Genomic DNA, 14,706 nt, shown 5'->3' with positions numbered 1-14,706 from the left:
TTTTACTGACTGTAAATCTTTAATAACCCACATTTCGAAGTTTCATTATAAAAATTTAATATAGTATAAATATAAATGTGTAAATTAAAAAAAATTGTGTTCGGTCGGAGAAACATTTAACCCACGACCCTTTGCATGCAAGGCAGACATGCTAACCACTGCTCCACGTTGCCAACAAATGTATGTTCCCGTTAAATAATGTTATGTTTGCATGGGTTCGTGGGCGCTGCAAACTATGCTATATAAATGTAACTTATAACGATAATTGTCTACTGGTGACTATAACAGCTATGTAGCCCAGTGGATAGTGTGTTGGCTTACAAACTGTATTCTCCGTTCAGGCGAAAGGCAAAATTTAAAAAATTTATAAAGTTGAATCATTTCTTCAACATTATTTGTATTACAGAAAACGGGGCCAAGAACTAAAAAATTTCGTGGAAGTGAAAATTATGTGAGGGAATGAGCACAATCTTCTTTGGGGAAATTTCTTCCAAGCATATAATATTTTTGGGCCCAAAATGCTTCCAAACATATAATATGTTCACATAAAACAAACATATTAATGTTTCGGCAGTATCCAATAATATATGTGCTTCCTGCAAAATATGTTCGGAACATATGTTAGAGAAGCGATTTTTTTGAGGGTGTACATGCTTAATTGGGAACGGAAAAATTTTCAATCACGATTGTAATTGAAATTTTTTTCCAAATTGATTAACAAATTAATTGATTTAGTTTGAAACGTACCTCCCTGTGCCTGAAAATGTTGCACATGGTTCTAGCTATTTCATGGAGTCATCGTTTTCATTAAAGGCAGACGTTTACATTTTTTTTTTGTGTCGTGGTGTTTGGTTCTACAGATTCCCATGTTTTTATTTTTTTAATATTAATAGATAATAATATTAAATAAAATGTAAAATGAATTCAACGTATGGCTTCTTTAATTTTAGAAGCATTGGTTGTCATACAAAATCAATTAGTTGTTTTAACAAATGCATAAATCATATTGGTTTTCATTGCCAATCGTACTGTTAAGGTACCCAAATGTTAGCTATTTAACATTTAACAAATGGTGTCAATTGTATTCTGGTAGTAGACGACTCAAAAAAAGTGAACTCTCTATTTCACTAAAGCCAATTTAACTTTATATTAGTTCATAGAATTATTATGTTTGAAGAAAGTTTCATTTACTCTAAGAATTTTTTGTGTATGTTAATTAAATGAACTAAAAAACGGGAAAAAATTGTACACAAATTAAGCATAAAGATTTTTAAATTCCTATTTCTCACAAAATAGTTCATTATTTCTTTAAATTTGTAAATTTTACTACAAATACTTCAATGGTGAACTTCATATGTCACTAAAGACATTTGTTCATTTACTCAAAATTTTGTTTGGTTTTTTTTCTTTGAACACCGGTGGAGCACTACTGAAGCTCACAAAGAAGAAAAACGTCAAAATACCAAAAATACCGATTTCCAAAAGAACTAAATAAAGCACAAAGAAGTAAATCGATTTTGCGTACAATAATTCACGAAATTTCTTATTGAAATGCAAAAACTTCAATGATCAATTTCAAAATTTTAATAGACTTTTTTGTTAGAAGTTCACACACAACTTCAACAAGGAAGAGATTCTTACGAACTAACACTTAAGCCATAAATGCATACAAATCAAAAAATAAGAACGAGTAGATACTTAAACTAATGGAAAATATCCCAAGCTTGAAGCAAAGTGGCCATATCGGAAAATGATCATCTCGAAAATGACTTGAGAGAGCAATTTCTTCGTCCGACCCCCTTGCAGTATTCTGCAAAATCCAAATTATTTATAATCAAGTAATAAATCCTACGATGCAAATTCAATTGACAAATTATAGATAAAGAAATGATTCAGTCTCTCAATACGCCATAAATCAGACTGCAAGTAGAAACGAATGTAGAACTGGCATTCATCATGGTTAAAGCAAAATAATTGTAAACGTTCTTACTGTTTGAATTAAGGAGATCAGGTTCCAGAAATTATATAGCCAAAAATTGTAAGTTGCGCAAGTGGCTTACCAAATGCGCCTCCACTAATCCCATTCCGCATTATCTTGGCATATATATCACCCCCAACGATAAATGTACATGACCAGATTCATAAAACAATGGATCCGCCAGCTGTAGCCCAGTATGCTCATCATCAATTCGGATGTCAACTGACTTTTTCGGAGTTAAAATGTCGAACCTGTGACGAATCTCCGCATATGCCTCAACCGTATTGCTCATTCCATAACATCCTCTAAGCTGCAAGAGGCATTTCTGTTGATTTCCGATCCTCATAACTTTCTGGCCCATTTTTCGAACTAGTGACTCCGCTATTATTGTTTTTTCAGATGATGGATCTATAATGGCTCTTTCCTGGATGTAACGATCTCCACAAACTATTTTTACAACCGCGGTGGGTCGAAGCATAACCAATTCCTGTATGCTATAAGTTACTAGCGACGCCATCTATGACTTATCAGCCAACCTGTTAGGACGGAATCAGATCCTCACATCTTCGATGTTGTGAACGATTTTTAATTTTTTCATCAGAAGTGTATAGGACGACATCTCTCGACAAGCTTTGCTCTTTTGGCGATAACGAAAACTTTTTGCCGACGCCGCACAGTGGGTTAGAGTAGCATGTTTTCTTGGATCAAATCAGGGAAGCTATGTTCGGATAATTTTTCTTTATTTTTCAGTTAATACCATTAAAATAAGTTAAAAAAATGTTTTCTAAGTATATTTGAGTATAATTTTATTAAGTAATCCCAAATATCAGTGTAGGTATGTAGTGCAAGGAGTACAGTATGAGAACTTAAACATTGCATTTTATACATCTTAATGTTAATCATCCGCATCATCATCATTATAATTATCATCATCATCCGCAGCATCAGCAACTTCAACATCACTGAAATAGTTATTTTTCGGAGCTGCAGGTACAATTAAATCAATTGCCTCCTCTGGCAATCACTATTTGTCAAAACAAAGATTATTATTAAAATAAACAAAAACAAAACATTATTGTAACAAAGAATGTTAGTAAAAGAAACAAAAATAGCAACATTAACCCTCTAATGCATAAATTTTTTTACCAGCTGATTAAATATTCAAGGTTTGCGACACAAAAGCAAGAAATCGAAACAAGAAAAATGTATACGGTAAAATTCAGTATATACTGCAAAGCCTCTTGAACAGTTTTAACTAAGTTTTCTTTTTATTTTAAACTTTTTTTTTGTCTTAAGACATGCTTTACTAAAAGCTTCCTGATTTAACGAAGCCCGCCTAAAGGCGGGATTGCGCATTAGAGGGTTATTATACGGAAAAGAAAAGCACAAATAAATAGAAAAAGTATCATGACTATATATCCATTTAAAATATAAAAATATTATTTTTTTTTTGGCATTTTCAATATAAATAACTACATCTAAATCACTTCCACACATAACACAAATGTTAACGACGTATTTGCAAAATAACCTGAACTTGATGGTTCCATTGAAAAATGTTTAACTTTTACAATACTTATTTTCAACGGGAACGTTTTCACTTTTTTCAGCCTTTTTTGCACAAAAATTTCTATGAAGTTTGACTTTGAAGTTTCACTACAAAAACACCAGACCACTTGTGACATTTATTTTAACGACAAATGATGTAGAATTTTATATACTGTAACCGTGTGCAAAAAATTTTAACGATACTTAATTTTTTTTTTTTAATTAATCCAAGAAAACAGGCTATTCTAACCCTGTGTGCGCCGTTTGGTCGTGGACGATCTAAGTCCATTTGTTGAAGGTTTGGACGAACGAGGTCCATTTTTACTGATGGTATTGGACGAAATAGGTCCATCGGAAGGGTTAGACGAACGAGGTCCTAGCCTTTTAACCACACTCTTTACAACCTTGCCAGACGAACGTGGTCCCGGCTTATGGAGTAGAGTATGGTGCATATCCCCACACTTTTTGCATCTTCCCTCGCTTTTACAAATACGCCATGTGTGGTCATGAGCCAAACACCCAGCACAATATCTATATATTGAAACTATTCGCATATGTTCATAGTAGTCCATGGCCAGGAACTTCTGACAAAACCGAAGAGGATGATCCTTTAAACAGACGCGACATACAATTCGTTGTTTGTTTCCACGATTTTCAGGATAATATTTCTTTGCTTTAACCATGATTCTAGATTAAAAAATAGAAAACAAATTAATATAAGGTTTTTGCTTTTTTTGTTTTAGTCATCAGGAAGAAGAACAAGTTTCACAATTGGTCTCACTAGTTGACCCTGTGATGTCCGGATCTCAGCAACCCTGACCTTTCCATCTGCTCCAGGAAAAACCTTGGTTATTCGACCTAATCTCCACTCATTACGGGGTAAATTTTCTTCACGAACAACAACCATATCGTTAATTTTCAAATTGAACTCCTCTGTCTTCCATTTATTTTTTTTTAATTATTTCCTTCAAATACTCCTCCTTCCAACGTACACATAAATTCTGATTAATCGCCTTTACACGTTGCCACCGGTTTACGATAGAAATCGGAGCATCAATGATCTGAGGTTCTGGTGGTGATAAAAGAGGACCACCAATCAAAAAATGGCCCGAAGTCAGCGCATCAATACAAGAAACATCCTCTGATAATGGACAAAGTGGAAGCACCGACGAAATTTGTACCATTGTCAGAGTACAAATCCCTTCGAGAGACAAATCTCGCAAAAGCTGCTCACAGCTTCCAAATGGATCACATTAGTAGCGAAACAAATAAAAATAGATACGTATCCTTTTGTAATCAAGCTTGCTCTACCCGTATAGTTCTTAATATCATACGGGCCAGCAAAGTCAACTCCTGTACGTGTAAATATCTATCCAAAATTGTTCTCGCTATTGGTAAGGATGACATGATATGCTCCCTTGATTTCGCGCAAATGGTACATATCCTGCAATGACCTATAACGTATTTGATCATGTTTCTAGGCCTAGGTATCCAAAATTCTGATCTAAGAACACGCAACATTAATTGAATTCCTCCATGCATCGTAATCTCATGAATGAAAGATATCAAGAGCCGTGAAAATTTGCAATTGCATGGTAGAATTATTGGATGTTTTGCATTAAAGGACAAGACATGTGCGTTGGATAATCTACCTCCGATACGTATTAAACCATCTTCATCAATGAAGGGATTTAAATTAAGTAGATTGCTATTTTTATGTAAAGGCCGACCATTTTCTAACTGAAAATATTCCTCAGAGAAATATGCCTTTTGAGTAACAATTACAAGTTTCCTCTTAACGTTTTGTAACTCGGCGAACGAAACTCGAGATGATACGATCGGGGTTGCATTTCTCCTTAGAAGTCCAATAAACCGATATACATATGCCATGACTCTTAACGCTCTATAATAGGAAGAAAATGTGAGAAGCACATCATCAAAATCCTTTATGTAAACGAAAAACGACTTCATAGGGCGATTTTCTTCCTCAGTATGAAATTCCCCTTGAGATTGGGTTTCCCAATAATTCGATACGCACCTCATCCACGGGGGTCCATGCCACCACAAAGTATTACCAATTATTTCCTGAGATCGGATACCTCTGCTGATAATATCAGCAGGATTAAGCTCAGATCTAATATGTCTTCCAAACGGAAGGTGGTTTTTGAAGCCAAGCAAGTACTATGGTAGAATCACACAAACAAAAATATTTTGTATCGTTATTGTCCAAACTCAAATCCTTCCTTAAAGTTCCCATTAACTCTGCTAGCAAAAGTGCCCCACATAGCTCTAGTCTCGGCAATGAAAGGGGCAACCCTAGATTTTGCCAACAATAAATTTGTCCGAATTATTCCATTTGCGGATTCTACTCTTGCATACAGACATGCACCGTAAGCTCTTTCAGATGCATCTGAGAATCCATGAATTTCGAAATTACAACATGGCTCAAACCCTATCCAGCGTTCCAATTTAATTTTATTTAAACTGTCATAATAACTTATGAACTGATTCCAACGAAGGTTACTTGAATCGGTTAAATTTTCGTCCCATCCAGTCCTATCATTCCAGATTTGCTGCATCAACATATTTGCTACAACAATAACAGACCCTAACCAGCCAGCTGGATCGAATAAAGCAGCAATAATGGACAAAACCTCTCGTTTTGTAAAATTTTCTTTTCGAAGAATTGGATTAAGTGAAAAGTAAAAGTTATCACCTTTTGCATTCCATCTTATCCATAGCGTTTTAGCTTTGCTCTCATCATCAATCTCCAAAAAATTTTTAGCTAGAAGATGATCCTTTGGTAAATCTTGTAATATCCGCTCATCATTTGAGGTCCATTTCCTCATAGAAAGTCCAGTCGACGTTAGAACGGATATTAGTTGATCTCGAGCTTTTATAACCAAAGAGACCTCATGTGCACCTGCAAGAGCGTCGTCGACATACACATGTGTTTCAATATTTTTGCTGCCAAAGGTAACTCCTTTTCTATCTCTGACGCCAGCTGCAATGGAGTTCTGATTGTCAGAAATGGTGCACAATTTACACCAAAAGTGACCGTCCTCATTTAAATATTCTGTACTTCAGATCTAGGATCACTACGAAATGCGATTCGTTGGAATTTTGTTTGTTTATCGTCCAAAAGAATTTGACGATACATTTTCTCAATGTCACCGTTAAATACGTAACGATAAAATCTCCAACTAATAATCAATAACATAAGATCATTTTGTAAAACTGGTCCAGGATACAAAGTATCATTTAAGCTTAACCCACTTGAGGTGGGCATGAGGCGTTAAACACAACCCTCAACTTTGTCGATATGCTCTCCGGTTTGTACACTGCATGATGAGGCAAATAAAACTCCGAACGGCCTCCTGTCGGCCTATCTAACCTAACCATATGCCCCAAAGACTCGTATTCCTCGATTACCGCATCATACTTTGGTTTCAAATCAGGTTTTCTCAACAATGATGCCTCATTTCGTAAAAATTGTTTAACGGCCTTTGTACGTGATAACCCTAAACCTTTGCCCTCGGTGTAATGGGGTTTAAACGGGAGACAAACTATAAATGGACCATTCGAGGATCGTCTGGTAGTTCTTTGGTACAACTCCTCACAATATTCCTCCTCCGGCGTCATTTTGTTAACACATGGGGGTTCATCCAATTGCTCATTTAAAGCTGTCTCAGTATAGAAAGAAACAAGTGTTGTAAAAGAGTTCTGTTGATTATCAATTTGCCCAGTGAGGACCCATCCAAATATAGTTTTCTGGGCAACAAGCGAGCCAAGAACATTTCGTTGCACTCCATCCAAAAGAATTTGTGGGTAAAAATCAGCTCCGATCAAAATATCTACTTGATCGCTCTTCCCAAAAAGCGGGTCTGCAAGTTCCATATCTTCTAAAGCAAATGACTCAGATATAGAGATGGAAGAACTCGGAAGCTTTACAGTCAGCTGAGGGAGTACTAGACATTTGAACTTCGAAAGTACCTCCTCCTATTGAGGATAATATAAAGGAGCATTGTTTCTCAGTGGATCCGGCCAAAGCGTTATTTAAACCCAAAATCTTCGCATTCACCCTTGTTGTTCGTAACCCTATGCGTATCCGTAATCTCTCCGATATGAAAGAAGCCTGAGATCCCGGGTCGAGTAATGCCCTAGCAGTGAAAATAATACCGTTTGCTTGGTACGTCCTTACCTTCTTGTAAGACGCAGTCGTATCCGATCTACCGGAAGCCTCGGCCACCCCTGTATGTGTAAAATAAAAACCGTTTCTAACGATTGGAACCTTGCAATCGAAAATTTGTCGAGATCTTCCCATTTAGATATCTCATTTTTATCCTTTATAGTCTGTTCCCACAAGGATAAAGTAGTCACTGGAAGCCTAGTCTAGCATAGGAAAACAAATATGGGATCCCAACTATAAAAGTAATTTAATTAAAAGTAAAATAATTTTTCAACAGGGGGTATTGATTGGCAGTCTATATATACAGCCTTAAACATGCCCCTAAAGGACGGCCACGAAAGATAATCGCCATGGAAGATCTTTGTGGTACAAGGTGGCAATCTTAAACGATGGTCATTACCTCTGTTCTCACGAAACTGCTCAGAAACTTGACTGGTTGAGAGAACAGTGGAAGATAAAACAGATCTATCAGAAAAAGATTGTTATAACTGTCCCATAATTGCTGCACAGGTTATGTAAGCTTCCCTACATTGTTTAAAAAGATCTGAAGCCTCTTTCTCTTGTTCCTCTGAACACTCGCAATCAACATTAAATTTCTCGTATGAGTTTTTAACTTTATTCCACAAACTTTTAAATTCTTCCTTTCGAAGTTCAATAGTGTACATAGTTTGCGTACAGTAGTCAAGGCACTGGACATAGCGCTATTTTCCTTTTAAAATTCCAAAAACAACGTTGCAAATTTCTTGGACTTTCTCAAAAGCATAGGATCTGCCATTTTCACAGTCGTATCAATTCAAACAATTAATTTCCACTATCAATATCTATGCGATCAAACAATTCAAACGTCTTTCAGATATAATACCCGTCCAACAGCCAATCTTCCGGACGTAGATTCCGGAAATATCGGATTAAACCCCGTATCAGAAATCACAATCTTCTCCTTGGTTCATTACACTCAAAAAAAAAACAGTGAACTCACTAGGCAAGAACATTTCGAATTCCACAAAAATAAGTTAATATTTGGCGACAAATCCAAGATAATTTGTCAGTCGTACATAATCATCTTTCCCTTTCCTTTTTTAATCCGTTAAAGAAATCTTCGATTTTGAACGAAAAATTAAAGTTAAATCGTTATGCTTCATTCGTGTATAACTCTCCCCCTTTTCGAGTTCATTTAACTAACGTACAAAAAACTTATTCAAGCCAAAAAATCCCAAAATTAATAAATCGACGATTTTAATTAGAATTAAGTTGGCCTTAGTACCGTATGGGGTTCCTCTTTTTTTTTTTTTTTTTTTGAGTGTACAAACCTAAAACTATACCATGCGAACTATATATGTATACTTCGTATAGCACGGACCCTTCTTTCACCTAGTCTCGTTGAAAAAGAAAAATACTTCGATTGAAGTGAGCCCACAAAGATATATCTAGGCTCCAATAACAACGGGGGATTCTCAAGAATTATAAGGACAGTATGACACCTCTTTGTATTATAAGTCCCTTTATGATCAAATGTTGCACATGTAACCACAATTTAACAATGCCAAAATAACCCAAATGAAAATATACGACAATTGAAATGGAACGTGTGCCAACAAATATCTCAACTAGCATCAACGTTGTACATATCATTAACGTAATATAATCTAAACAAGTTATATTCAGCGTGCATCAATAGCAACTAGTGCAAAAAACACTGCATTAGCATCACTGATATAATCAGCTCCAGAGAGACTCGTAGAGTGAGATATGATATACAAGAGAGTTCTCTTTTTCTCTTAAAATATTTATTCACCAGACCTTTACCGGTATGATTTGGCAACAACCAATTAAACAAATATAATAAACCAAGGTAATAAAAAGGCGATAACCATTCAAAAAAATATTAAAACATCATTCAAACCATTTCCAGTAATTATAATAATTTGGAGATACAACAACAAAAATTAATTACGGCAACATACCTGAACTCTGTGCTAAAACAACATATAAACAAAACATCAAATGAAGAGAAAAAGAGCCGAAATATTACCACTTAATTTCACAGAACACAATTATTTTCGGTCATATATTTGTAAATAATCACAAGTTTTTGTTTTGAATCTGAAAATATTTATTTATTATTATTAAGCACTGTTTCGTTTTATTTTTCATTTATTCTTTTTAAATTACACAATAAGTATGAGGGGTTCACTTATAGAAAAACCGTATGTGATGGTTGTTGTTGGTGGAGAGTGGAAGTTATACGTCAAAAGTTCAAAGGTTGCCAGATCACTGTCACTGGTCACGGGATTATCAATTTTTAATACAAACTGTTTTCAATCTCAATTTTATAAATTTCACTTTAATTTAGTTCAATTTATTATTAATATCTTTATTTATTGTTTTTTTATTTCAAATGTTTTGCTTTTCTTGCTCCAGATCCGGCTCGAAGGACCTTGTTCATTTACACAAAATTTTGTTTGTTTTTTTTTTTTTTCTTTGAACACCGGTGGAGCACTGCTGAAGCTCACAAAGAAGAAAAAGTCAAAATACCAAAAATACCGATTTCCAAAAGAACTAAATAAAGCACAATGAAGTAAATCGATTTTGCGTGCAATAATTCACGAAATTTCTTTATTGAAATGCAAAAACTTCAATGATCAATTTCATAATTTTAATAGTCTTTTCTCTTAGAAGTTCACACACAACTTTAACAAGGAAGAGATTCTTACGAACTAACACTTAAGTCATAAATACATACAAATCAAAAAATAAGAACGAGTAGATACTTAAACTAATGGAAAATTTCCCAAGCTTGAAGCAAAGTGGCCATATCGGAAAATGATCAGCTCGAAAACGACTTGAGAGAGCAATATCTGGTATATTAACAGATGGCGTTAGTTCTTAATTTCCCGCATATTCTTCTCAATCTGAACAACATTCTTGCGATTTTAAACTCCAATTTTTTCCTTCAAACTAGGTTTAAAACATTTTCTTGAATTTGCCGAAAAATATTTACTTATTTTTGTGATATCGGCAGCGTTTGCAATACTGTTTAGTTAAAAATTTCTAAAAATATTAAACATTTTCTAAAATTAATCAAAAATGTTCTTCGTGGTAGGTTCAGTGTGGGTCCGAATGATTCGGATGACAGTAAATATTGGTTGACACAACAAATTTGTTTTATGTGTGTATGGGAATAATGGATATATCAGTACACTATCTTCGAGATGAAAAATAATATTTTTCTCGGCCAATTTAATAACTAAACAAAATTTAATTAATCCTATGAACTTTTCCAAACATATCGTATTTGGACGCTAGTTGTAAGAATTATATGCTTCTGGGCAAACATTATTTGTATTATGCTATGGCCCCACTCATTCGTTTTTCCAAAACGTTTCATAGTTCACACCGAGGAGGTTCAAATTAGGGGGGGTTCCCATTCCAAAATTGTCGTGCTTTTAAGGAAAACTTGTGCTTTGAACTTGAAATGTTTATAGAAAAAATCTTGTTTAATCTTCGGAGCTTGCTGCATCCAGGGCCGATAATGTCTGCTAATGTTACTTCGTCGATCATGCTAGTATAAAGATTTTGTGTGGTAGGGATGCAGTTTTACGGAGTTTGTATACAGAGATGGTCTCTGTCAAACTTTTTTAGGTTTGCGACTGTCGCAAAGTTGTAAACGTCGTAAACGTCACATACGCGTCGTAAATGTAGAAAAAGTAACAAACATCGCAAACTCATAATATAATATCAAAATGTTTATATGTGCGAAAAAGGTTTAATTATCATAATATTGTTAACGAAAAACTTAAGAATATACTTATTTCAACCGTACACTCCAAGCCAAAATTACTATGAACTACTCGATGATGCAGTAAACGTGATGGTCGGTACTCACTCATAATTAACGTTTGTTCAATGGTTTATACTTTTCTGGTGGAAAAGGTCCATTGTAAATACGATTTTTTTTGAAAATTTGGTTTTTTCGCATCGATATTTTTTGAACCACTTAACTTAATCGGACATTTCTAACTCGAGATATAATTTGTTTAGTGAAAAAGAACGAAAAACTATAAATAACGGGATATCTCAAAAACTGTTCCATAAATTTTTTTAAACATTTTTCGAATTCAGCAGATCAAAATACATAAGAAAAGTCAGCTCTCATCAAGTGTACATTTTCAGTGTAAACTAGTGTTATTAACACATCCATCATTTACCAGAATGTTCGTGGCATTAACTCGAAATTAAAGGACATTTATGTTAGTAGTTTTACGTCTTCATATTACTTTCTGGTTTTCACTGAGACTTGGCTTAAACCACTTGTCCTTGATTCTCAGATACTGTGCGAGGAGTATAATATTTTTAGAAAGGACCGATTATCTCGTAGGGGTGGAGGTGTTCATAACTCATTCCCTTCTTCTGTTGTTGATATTCCAGCTGATGATGAATTTGTTTGTGTTAAGATTCTTATACGTAATCGCATCTTCTTTCTTTTTTGTTTGTATATTCAGCCTGATTCTAGTCAGAATGTGTATTTGGGTTATGCTCGGCGTCTACGATGTGTTAATGAAATTTCCTCTCCTGACTATATTCTGATTGTTCTTGGCGATTTTAATCTTCCTAAGATCTCTTGGACTCCTTGTGTTGACTATAACTTTCTTCTTCCCCAGACATTTGAACGGTACAACTCTTTCCTTGACATTTTGTCCGATCTTGCTTTGTCTCAAATTAATAACGTTCATAACACTTATGGGAGAATGCTTGGCTTGGTATTTTGTAACGTCTCTGACATCTATGTCTCTAGAGTGGAACCCTTCGCAAATCCTGAAGACACTTAGGATGGTAAGTGTCTTCAGGATTTGCGAGTACACTTACCATATTTGTTCCTATAGTCGGGATATTACGTCCTCTAATTCTACTTGTAGGATACAATTGGATTTTAGAAAATCTGACATATAACCCTGTTGATTGGTTATTTGATTGCGATAATTTAGTCTCTCAGGTTTCTGGTTTTTATGATATTGCCGATCTGATGAGGACTTTCGTTCCCTTATCTAATAGACGGTCGGATGTAGGACCTCCTTGGTTTACGAAGGAACTTCGTCGTGTTCGTAACATAAGAAATAGGTTGTACAGGAAATTTCTTTTGAATGGCAAGTCTATTGATTTTCTTAACTACTCAGTTTCCAATTTCGTCAGTCTCAACAAGACTTGCTATGAAAGTTATTTGAGTAGAATGCGCTATGCGCTGAACTTCAATCCTAAGAGTTTTTATAATTTCGTTAATTCGAAAAGAAGGACACGAGCCTTTCCTAGTTTCATGAGATATAGAAACACAGTTTCTAATGACGAGAGAGTGATTGCTGATATGTTCGCTGAATATTTTAAGGATATTTTGATAGTTCGAATGTTGGATCGGATTATCCGTATTTCATTCCCTCTTTTACTATATTTTCACATGTTACGTTGTCGGAAACTGATTAAGATCCTTACCTGTAAATTATTGCCCTGGGCCTGATGGTATACCTTCTTTCTCTCTGTAGGAATGTGCGGATCTCTTATATTCCTCTGACGCGTCTGTTTAACTTATCTTTGAGGGATGGTAGCTTCCCAGACATATGGAAGGTTAGTTATGTCATTCCCTTATTCAAGAAAGGTAGTAGGTCTGACATTGGGAATTACAGATGTATTGCTAAGTTAAGTGTTATATCTGAACTGTTTGAGCTTTTAGTAACTAGGAGAATTTCGTGCTCCCTTTCTAATATTAAATCAGGATGCCAACATGGTTTTTTGAGAGGTAAGTCTACTGTGACTAATTTGCTTGAATTTGTTGGTCATGTGTTCGAATCATTCTCTCAAAGACGTCAACTAGATGTAATATATAGGGATTTCAGCAAGGCGTTGCATGGTAGAACTCAGAGAGTTGCATTTAAAGATAGTTTATCTACGCTTATACATGTGACATCTGGTATTCCCCAAAGTAGCTACCTAGGATCGGTTCTGTTTAATCTATATTTGAACCCTATTCCGTCGGTTATAGTATCATCGAGGATATTGATGTACGCAGCTGATGTTAAGCTGTTTCTTTCATTTGAAAATGCTAGTGATTCTTTACTTCTTCAGGAGGACATTGACAAGTTAGCTGATTGGTGTGCTTCTAATTGTATCCCAGCAAAAAAGCGTCGCCAAAAATGTAATGAAAATGTTCTTTTTGGATCCGGAAGTGGTGCAAAATTGACCCAGAAGCGATGAATTTAACTTGGGCTTGTCATAGGACGGAAGTCCTCCATTTCAGCAGCCGTTGCACTGAATTTGCATCACTTCTTTAGGTGTGATCCGAATTCAATGTTTTGGATGTAAATTAAAAAAATTCTGTGATATTTTGTCAAATAAATAATTTTTATAATTTTTAATGGATTCTAACGCTTGTCTGAAACGTTTGACCTCAAATATTTTCAAAAATTCACAATTTTTTCATATTGGATTTAGAATTTTTTTCAACAAAATTTAAATGATTTGTGTCATTTTATGAATTCTTACTCTGTTTTTAACCTATTTGAAACAAAAAAGTTAAAATTACCCATTAAAAATATGCAAAAAGTATGTTATAAAAAATTTAATGAAAATAACTTCCTGGGTTGTTAAAATATAGAAGATCATTGGGAGTGCATCCTCTGGAAGTGCTTTTAAAGTTGTGCCTGTGGAAGAACTTCCAAATTTTTTTGCTGGGATGTTACTCAATCTTGTGAAGTGTGAGAAGATGACTTTTTCTCGTAGAGTTTGTGAACAGATTAAGTACTATGTTGGGAATTATAGGCTTGAGAATGTGCTTAGATTTAATGATTTAGGTGTTTTGTTTGATTCCAGGCTTGACTTTGGTCCTCATATTGAGGGATGTGTCAATAAGGCAATTGGTGTTTTGGGTTTCATTAAGAGATGGTCCAAGGAATTTGTTGATCCTTATCTTACGAAGAGGCTTTTTACGACTCTGGTTAAACAC

At 34.9% G+C, this 14,706-nt stretch overlaps 1 protein-coding gene across 1 annotated transcript in view; it reads left to right on the top strand.

The window, feature by feature from the left end:
- LOC142239792 (uncharacterized) overlaps positions 1 to 14,706 on the top strand; it is a 348,222-nt gene that overhangs the window by 332,845 nt on the left and 671 nt on the right. The gene's annotated exons all lie outside the window — the stretch shown is intronic.

This window comes from Haematobia irritans, chromosome 5, assembly GCF_050003625.1.
Source record: "Haematobia irritans isolate KBUSLIRL chromosome 5, ASM5000362v1, whole genome shotgun sequence".
NCBI classification, from domain to species: domain Eukaryota; kingdom Metazoa; phylum Arthropoda; class Insecta; order Diptera; family Muscidae; genus Haematobia; species Haematobia irritans.
Note: the sequence above shows the minus strand (reverse complement) of the source record. Positions and strands in the feature narration are given on the sequence as shown.